We start from the raw sequence: 7,821 nt of genomic DNA, 5'->3' as shown, positions 1-7,821 counted from the left end.
TCCCTGGAGGTATTTAAAAGAAGGATAGATGAGGTGCTTAGGGCCATGGTTTAGTGGTGGGATGTCAGGGTTCGGTTAAAGGTTGGACTCGATGATCTCAAAGGTCTTTTCCAACCAAAGTGATTCTATGATTCTATGATTCTATGGTTAAAATTTCACTTCAGTGGATGTATGATTGCATTACCTTTGTATGTGTGTAGAAGCATTTGCAGAAAAAAAAACTATGAGGATGGGTGAAATCCACTGGAACGATTTCCACCTGGGTAACGCAACAGGTACTATAATATCAGTATTTGTACCTCGAGAGGGATCCCTTCTTACCTTATGCTCAGGAGCACGTGGGTGACTTGGGAGCCTAAAGAGCTGCTAATGCCCGAGTTGCTTCTGCAGGTGGGACTTTCAAAACGCTACCCAAGGTGATGAGCTCGAGTATGCCTTTAGAGGTCCATTTGCTCCTTGGGGCAGAACCATTGCAGATACAGCTGCCATCACACCCGCATTATTTTAGCTACTCCTGTAGCTCCTCCCTGTGACTTGCTGACAGTCCCGAGGGATTCCTGAAGTCAAAACTTCTCTTGATATTTCCTTGGCCTTCCCGTGCTTTGCCTGGCTGTTGTGTACACGTGAAGCTCCTAAATATAGAAAAGAATGCAAAAGATAAGGACACGCTTTGCGGATGCACCCCGGGTGAGCAGCTCGGCTGGCTGCGGCATGCTGCAAGCATGCTGGGTTCACAGAATCACAGAATGGCAAGGGTTGGAAGGGACCTTGGGAGATCATCCAGTCCAACCCCCCTGCTAAAGCAGGTTCACCTAGAGCATGTTACACAGGACTTCATCCATGTGGGCTTTGAATATCTCCAGAGAAGGAGACTCCACAACTCCCCTGGGCAGCCTGTTCCAGTGCTCTGTCACCCTCAAAGTAAAGAAGTTTTTCCTCATATTCAACTGAAACCTCTTATGTTTCAGTTTGTACCCATTGCCCCTTGTTCTGTCGCTGGGCACCAGTGAGAAGAGTCTGGCTCCATCCTCGTGACTTCCACCCTTAAGATATTTGTATGTATTGATGAGGTCCCCTCTGTCTTCTCTTCTTCAGGCTGAACAAGCCCAGCTCCCTCAGCCTTTCCTCACAGGGGAGACGCTCCAGTCCCTTTATCATCCTAGTTGCCCTCCTCTGGACTCTTTCTAGGAGTTCCTCATCTTTCTTGAACCGGGGAGCCCAGAACTGGACACAGTACTCCAGGTGGGGTCTCACCAGGGCATAGTAGAGGGGGAGGATAACCTCCCTCGACATGTTAACATTGGACCACCCCAGGACAGACTGGGAGTAGGACACATCCCATCTGATAGGCAATGCACGTAGCCAATGAGAATGAATGTGTCTCGTATGAGTATTTCTATAGTGGCAACATACTCAGGCGATGAAATAAGGTGACTGATCCACGTTTCTCCTTCCTGAATCCCCAAGAAGGCAGCATTTTGCAGCAGACCTGTGTCTCTTGTCCAAGGGCCAGCTGCCAGCGTGCTGCCAACAGGCTGCCAGCACCCACCAGCGGGATTGAGGGGATGTGGTTTCATCTGCAGAGGCAGATGACAAATTACCGGTCTGTAGATGAATCTCTGAGCAATTGAAACGTGAATAAACCAGCTCGCAGTGGAAGGACACGCTGGATCTGGCAGCAACCACTGTTTGGAAAAGAGTAGGTGTTTTGTGGAGGTCATTTGGGGCAATCAGTAGTCCTGTAACATGTCTTGGCAGGGCACGCGGCAGCCAAACTGATATTTTCTCGCTGTTCAGGAGTGCTGGGGTGTTTGGCAGCAGCTGTGGCCTTCATGTCTTGCTCCACTTTCAGGGCTGTCACCAGCGGGGCTGCTGAAATACCATCCCTCCTGCAGGGGCTGGAAGCTGTTTGTAAGAGGCTGGGCACTGGCAACATGGTGGGGATGAAGATGTCCATAATGGGTGGCTTTTCTAGGAGAGGGCTGTACATGGAGGGTTGGCTTGGCTCCTGTGTGGTGGAGGTTGGACCTACTCTCACTGCCCAGCAGCACAGCCGTGGTGCTAATGCCCCAAGTGCATATGCATCTTCCATGGCTTTTCCTGTTGGCCTGAGCAGGTCTGCCTCTTCTCTGCCTCCCAAAATCCACGCACAGGTCCCACAGGAGGGATGCTTGGCGCGCGGCCCCCTGACCTGCTGCGTCCTGACCCATGGCATCCGATGGTTCTCCAAAACAGCCCTTGCCTGGTCCCACCTTCAGGGTGTGCACAGATGCTTTTGTGGTTGTGTTGCTTGTCGATCCAATGTGACAGAAACCCAGGGGACGAAACGGTGAAAGTCAGGTGTGGAAAACCAGCTGCTGGGGAGCTGGAGGGAAAGTGGCCGGAGCAGTGCCATGCCGAAAGTCCTGGGCTTGGCGGAGTGAGGGAAGAGGAGAACTAAAACGCATGGATGGTTAGGACCAAAAGGGCTAAATTACGGTGAAGGGTTGGCTTTGCAGATGCCAGGTTTGAAAAGTTTCAAGCTGGTGTGGCAGGAGGGGAGGCTGTGGGTTGGAGTAAGGACAGAAAAGGGAGAAGGGTCCTGTGCCACTGTGCCTTGTTGCTGGCAGGTCTCTCTCTTTTTATGTTTTAACGTTGCATGTGAAGTCTTCCATACAGGACAGTGTCCAACAAAATGTATACATTTAAAGATAGCTGCTTTTCTTCTGGGTAAAGCACAGTTTAGGTGGCTCAAGGGCCACAGAACAACTGTCCAGAGTCAGGTAAGATCCGCCTAGGAAAGTCCCCATCCCAGCTTTTTCTTTGAACATGTCATATCACAGCTTCATTACCTTCAAGGTCAATCTGCAAAATGCTTCTGTGAAGCCCCATGCAAAGTCCATGTGTATCTTCAATTTATATAGCCACAGCTGGGTGTTGGAAACCTGGGTTAATATGCTAAGAGGAGTGTGTCTTCAGGAGGTTTTCCTAGTCCCTGCATATGCTCTTGAGCTGGTCAAAGGTGTAGTTTTTTTTTCAAACATTTCTAGAAAGAGAGAGAAAAATTAAATCGATTTATAAATTTGTTACAATGTCAAATAAAAATACCTCTGGTTAGTGCAAAAATGCATAGTGAAAATGGTGGAGGATTCTGAAGCGAGCATCCTTCTTTACAGGAACTGCACCTTACCAAGTGATAAATGTTGTTGGCTTGCTCAGCTGGAAGTTTACAGTATTTAAATTATAATTACAGGTCTGAGCTGTTCACTACCGGCCGGTGTAGCGGGATCAGCCAGCAAAGGAGGAGGTAAATAAAGGTCCACTGCAGCAAGCTGGTCCCGGTGGAGATACATCACCAAAGGTGCTGCTGGCTGCAGGCAGGCCCTCAAGCGCGCCCGCTCTGCTGCCTTTCTGCATTTGGGGCTCGTGAAGTGTGTTCTGACGGGTCGGTTTGAACTAAAGTGTGTCCGGCATGGCTGGGTTCATTCAAAAAGGAAAAGTATCTTAAGCTCTAAGGAGGGGATCAAAACTTGCCAGCCAAGAAAATGTTGAGATCTTTTATTTTGAGTGCAAACATATAAATCACCTGCATACCTGAATCAGACTTACTTAAAAACTGCTTTCAGAAGCGTTTTATGAGAGAGATCCCGCTGTCATTGGCCCCACACGTTCCTAGCAGATGTGCGTTTTACTCTTTATAGGCATTTTACTCTTTTCTAGGATCTGTTTACCTTCTGTAGCTGATCTTTGGGTAGTTTTGTACGTCCTGCATTGCATCGTGTCCTCTCTTCCCCTTCGGCCGTGCTGATGCATCTCTTTCAGCTTCCCACAGTTTCCACCCCTCGCTGCTGCATGGTGGTGGCTGCCGGCTCCCGGGCTGCGCCAGCCGAGGCGAACCCGCTCTCAGGGAGCGGAGGAGCGCGATTGCCCGCCGGGCGCGCCGTGCTGAAGGTTGCTTCTTGCAGGGCGCTCATTTTGCTGCTGAAGCCGGGCATGCGGCGGGACAGAAGGTGGGGGCAGCCTTTGGCCTTGGGTTTCACGCGCGGCGATGCCCGCACAGGGCTGCTCCGCCCGGGGGGGGCAGGAGGCAAGGCTGTGTTTTGCATCCAGACATGCAGGTGGGAAAAAAATTAAGCGAGGACTGAGGCATGTGGATCTGCGGATCGCACCCAGGATGCGTGAGGGCAGTCGGTGAGGCTGCAGAATATTCCCTTCCACGCAGGGAAGGTCGGAGGGCAGGCAGTACAGTTTCATTTCACAGTTCAGCACGGCTGGATTGGCAAATGTGCTCTTCCTCAGCCTTTGATGGTGCCTTGGTTAGAAAAGTGTCCACTCTCCTGCCAGTTAACATTCCCCCTGTGCTCACAAATAGCAAAAAGGAAAAGGAAGGTGACAGATCTCTAGTGCAGTCTCAGGACTGGTTTTAGCAAAAACCAGAACTAGGTTCTGACCTGCTCTTGTTCCAGCCCCCGTAGGACAGGCGTGCTGTCCGGCACGGGCCGCTCGCTGCAGCAAGGTATTGCAAACCATTTTGTTCTATAGCTCTGCTGAAAGCAAACAGATGGCAAATTAGCCTCCAGGTGTTGCACCAAATTCAGGGGTGAGGCTAAGCTCATATAACTTGTATATTCTTCTGGGCTCCTTAAAGTTAAAATCATTCTGGTTACATGAATTTTTATACCCAGGCTTGCAGTATCTGCAACTTTGCCCACCCTTTATTCATGTGGTGGGTTGACCCTGGCTGGGCAGGGGACTAAAAATAGAATGAAATGCTTGTAGGTCGAGATAAGGACAGGGAGAGATTGCTCAGCAATTACTGTCATGGGCAAAAGAGACTCAACTTGTGGAAATTAGTTTAATTTATTACCAATCAGAATCAGAGTAGGTTAATGAGAAATAAAAACTAAATCTTAAAATACCTTCCCCCCCACCCATCCCTTCTTCCTGGGCTCAACTTCACTCCCAGTTTTCTCTCCTGCCTCCCCCTGAGCAGCGCAGGGTGATGGGGAATGGGGGTTGGGGTCAGTTCATCACACGCTGTCCCTGCTGCTCCTTCCTCCTCAGGGGAGGACTCCTCACTCTCTGCCCCTGCTCCAGCCTGGGGTCCCTCCCACGGCAGACAGTCCTCCATGAACTGCTCCAGCGTAGGTCCTTCCCATGGGCTTTTTTTTCCTTCTCCAGTGTGGGCTTCCCACGGGGTCACAGCCTCCTTCAGGCACCCCCCTGCTCCAGCATGGGGTCCTCCCTGGGCTGCAGGTCCACCATGGACCTTCATGGGCTGCAGGGGGACAGCCTGCCCCACCATGGGCTGCACCAGGGGCTGCAGGGGTATCTCTGCTCTGGCACCTGGAGCACCTCCTGCCCTCCTGATGCACTGACCTCAGTGCCTGCAGAGTTGTTCCTCTCACATACTCTCACTCCTTTCTTTGGCTGTAATTGTGCAGGGCTTTTTTTTCTTTTTTTTTTCCCCCCTTCTTAAATACGTTACCCCAGAGGTGCTAACACCATTGCTGATGGGCTCAGCCTTGGCCAGCGATGGGGCCATCTTGGATCCGGATGGCATTGGCTCTGTCGGACATGGGGGAAGCTTCTGGCAGCTTCTCAGAGATGCCACCCTTGTAGTACCCCCACTATGAAAACCTGGCCACGCAAACCCAATACAACTCATCACCTCTGAATTTGTCCCTTTCAATCTAAAGGAGGGAATGGTATTTACAAGGCCAGTCCCAGCTTCATACATCATCTTCTTTTCTTGGTGCACTCTTTGACTTTTCCATCGGGCAGGGTACTGGCAGGGACTTCTTTAGCCTGGCTTGAACTCAGGGCTCTGCACAGAGCCGTCTCGGCCAGCGTCAGCACCCGCTTCACAGACCTTACAAATAGATGATGGTTCCTCAGCTGGGAGGAACCCCCCCAACAAAAAGCTGTTAGGAAGTAATCCCCATCCAGAACAATATTGCAAGAGCTTGCAGTGTGGTGGTGGCAGCATTTTCAGCTGTTTCTGAACCTGGGTTTCCACATACTGCAAACTGAGGAAATAATTGCAGCCAGGAGTATATCCTGCAGCTGCTGGAAGTCCATGAGCAGCTCTAAGAAAAAGGCTCACTCATTGAAACTAGTTTGCAGTTTCCCACTCCATCACCTAATAAAGAGCCAGAGCCAAAGAGACCAAGTGCAAATTCTTCTTTATGGCCAGATTTCATAACACAGCAGTACATTGTAGTGAAGTGCACGTTTCCTGTATAAAATCCATTGACCCTCTGGAAGACTCTGAGCAAACACCAACAAAATACTTCGCAAAAAAAATGGGGGTGGGCAGATGAATGGTTGGACTTGATCTTAAGGGTCTTTTCCAACCTTAACGATTCTAAGATTCTATGAAAATAAAATACAATATTGCTTCTGCTGCAGGAACAGGTGGAGGAGCTGCTGTGTGCAAAGGCTGTGGCATTGCTTTTGCTTTCGGCTGGAGGCAAGTGAGGGGCACCGCGCCGCAGAGGGGCCACATCCACCAGAGCCCAGCCCTGGTGAGCAGCTGTAGGGGCTCTTGGAAGCCCGTTGTAGGGCCCTATGGTTTTCTCCCATAAGCAAATGTTAAAGATTGTAACAGCATAATATAAAAAAAAAAACAGCCAAAAAACCTGTCATTTACCGCTGATGTGTTAACCAGAAATTGCTGGCGAGCCTCAAAAGGTGAGGATTTCAGATGGGAGCAGCAATGCTACCGGTGGGAGTGGGTGGGGGTACCACCTCCTGGCATCCCCTCCCGGCACCCGTGGGGACCGTGGCCTGTTTCAGACCAAATTATATGGGCTTCTTTGTTCCACCTCTTCCATCTTGCTGTTTGTAAGTTTTAAAGTGTTTTAAAACATTAGCAGTAAAATAATTTTGACTCTAGTTTTCTGTTGAACAAGTATATATATAAACAAGTAACTTACGTGTGATTTGGGCTAATTTTTAATTAGCTGTTCTAAGCAGGAGACTAAAAGTCTAATCATGTCATCCTTTCTGCAGTAACTTCTTTGCCGTGTTGATGCTGTTTTCCACCAACCTACTAAGCACGTAGCCGGGAATGCCCTCCTGTGCCTCAGCGTCCAGGTCGGCCCACCCTGCCTTGACTCACCCATTCAGGAAATTAAGGGAACGGGAGGTCAGGCATGTGCGAGCTGGAGCTGATATGAACAATTGTTTATTTTACTATAATATTTTGTGGTAAGATTACATCAGGGAAGAGAAAATTACTATTTCAGACACAAAAAGGGGGCAGGTTTTTGCTCCCAGTCAGTTTAAACCATCATAATTCCCCACTGTCCTGCCTGTGATCTTTTCAATAGATAAAATTTTTTTTAGCAGTTTAGGGTCAGTCCTGTTATCAGTGATTTTTACATACTGTCACGGATCACTCTGTCTCACCTGCTGCTGTGACCAGTTCCTTGTCTCTAGTTTTCATGGCTGGTTCTTGCAGAAAAATCCTCATCAGGGCATGTGCTTAAAAATCTTTATTTTAAGCGCTCAATCATTATCCTCCATTTTAGAAGCAGCTGCCCACAGATAGGAATCCAACCAGATAAATTCCTGGGTAGACTGGCTTTGAATTTGAGCTTGCTGCCTTTCTGAAAGTGAGCTTGACTCCGTGTCACACAGGCCAGCATTTGCACACGGTGCCTGGGTACCTCTGTTTCCTTTGCTTGTATATAAAAACAGAGGAAAGCCTTTGAGGTGCTTGCAGACGTTGCGTTACATCTTCCAGGTTCATGAAATTAAATCCACAATTCTGCTTTCATGTGGCGATGGGGGAGCAAACCAGCCAGTGGAAGCAGGCGAATGGGGGGCATGGGGCTG

The sequence above is a fragment of the Egretta garzetta genome, unplaced genomic scaffold, assembly GCF_000687185.1.
Source record: "Egretta garzetta isolate BGI_Z169 unplaced genomic scaffold, ASM68718v1 scaffold98, whole genome shotgun sequence".
Taxonomy (NCBI): domain Eukaryota; kingdom Metazoa; phylum Chordata; class Aves; order Pelecaniformes; family Ardeidae; genus Egretta; species Egretta garzetta.
This window is presented reverse-complemented; position numbering follows the sequence as displayed.